The sequence below is a fragment of the Limulus polyphemus genome, unplaced genomic scaffold (genome assembly GCF_000517525.1).
Source record: "Limulus polyphemus unplaced genomic scaffold, Limulus_polyphemus-2.1.2 Scaffold2222, whole genome shotgun sequence".
Taxonomy (NCBI): domain Eukaryota; kingdom Metazoa; phylum Arthropoda; class Merostomata; order Xiphosura; family Limulidae; genus Limulus; species Limulus polyphemus.
In genome coordinates this window covers 1-1,999 of record NW_013667832.1, presented here as the reverse complement: position 1 = coordinate 1,999, position 1,999 = coordinate 1, and positions in this window count along the sequence as shown.

Below are 1,999 nucleotides of genomic sequence, written 5' to 3'. Positions count from 1 at the left end.
TGGTGAAGTTGAACCACATATAGATACCAAAGCAGAACAGGAGAAAGACCAAGATTTGAAGCCAATGATTGATTTTCTAAGAGCAAGTGTTTTGTGCCCTGCTTGGGAGAATGCGTTTAGTCTAAGCCCTGTGACAAAGAACTATTGGGCACAATGGGACCAGTTGAAACTTGGAGATGGTATTCTTCTCCGGAGATGGGAAACTGCAGATGGGAAAGTGACGACCTGGCAAACGGTTATACCGAGAAAGTTACGGGAAGTTGTGCTGCGTTAATCCCATGATACTGTAACAGGAAGACATCTCGGAGTTAAGAAAACATTGAGTCACCTACGACAAAGATTTTACTGGATAGGTATGAGACAAGATATAGAAGAATGGTGCAGGACATGTTACGCTAAAAGGGGATCCAAGCATAAGGGACATGCTCTAATGAAGTTATATCAAGTTGATGCACCAATGTAAAGAGTAGCCGTCGACATTGCCGGTCCTCTGCCCCAAACTCGTGCTGGAAACAAATATATTTGTGTGGTGATGGATTATTTCACCAAGTGGCCTGAGGCATATGCAATACCAAATCAGGAAGCTACAACTGTAGCTTCGGCTATTAGTGATTTTTTCTTCATATTTGGTATGCCATACGAACTGCATTCAGATCAAGGCCGTAACTTCGAATCAGCTGTGTTCCAAGAATGCTGCAAGCTGTTTGGCATCCGAAAGACCAAGACAACGCCACTGCACCCACAGTCTGATGGGATGATAGAAAAGTACAATTAGACAGGAATTGGCAAAGTTTTGTAATAGCCGCCAAGATGACTGGGATGTCTTACTCCCTCCACTGTTGATGGTCTATAGGACAGCAGAGCATGAATCCACTGGATACACTCCACCAAAGCTGATGTTTGGTCGGGTACTTCGGTTGCCAGTGGATCTCTTAACCCGATGTCTACCGGTATTAACTTTCTTAGTAGGCAATGCAAGTGAATTGAAAAAAATGATAGAGAACTTATCTTTTAATAGATTTCTGATTTTATTTTTATAAATAGTTGCATAACATTCGGTTATTTGTACAAAATTGTATTCTTTAATGAAGTTTAAAGAGAAATTTAATGAAAAAATTCCTAAAATACGTTTTACACTGTAAATAAGCGCCCTCTAAGAAGAAATGTTTTTTATTTTTTATTTTTAAGATATTTCCTTTCACTTCAGCACTGGTCCTGTCATCTATGATTGGTATCTAAACCTTTTTCTAGTCTGTTTTCTTTATAAAACTGCGTCTGGATGTGTTAAACCTCAGTTGTAAAACTTTTAGCCAATCCTAGTAGAAAGCGTCAATTTCAGTACCAATTATTCCAATTGCTGTATTTCCCATTTGTCAAATCATAGGATGATAAGGAAAGCACGTGATGAAACGTTGTTTTCTGGATTTTACAATATGAATGTGGGTGGTGCTTATTATAGTAACTGCCATTTTATGTATAGGTTGTATTTAGTACTGGCCAATAGGGCTTTTCTATAAGCGTTAGAAAAGTTGCTTCTGGAAAAAACTGCATGGGATGTACGTGACTTTTATTATTTTTTATATAGTAGCTTAAGTCATGCTGCATTGTATATCTATTTATATTAATCATTATATTGAAAAATTAACTTAAAATAGATATATTTTTTAGGAAAGAAGTTGATCCACAATTTATAGGGTTAAAAGCTATCGAGTGGCGAGTGCAAGGTCTTTACATGAAGTAGGCTTAGGACTTTGAACTGTAAGAGTTTGTGATTTTTTTATATACTTTTGTATTTAAATTCGCAGTTTTAAGTTAAATAATTTTGTTCATAATAAAAATATGATTTAGTATTTATAAGGAAAACTTTGTGTCATTTGTACGTACTAGTAGTACCACTTTGATAGCTTTTGGGTTATCGTAAGAATTTTGTAATTTCTGTCTTACTGTTAAGTCTCCGTTTGTTAATTAACTTTCCGTAACTTCGTTCCGACGAAACTTT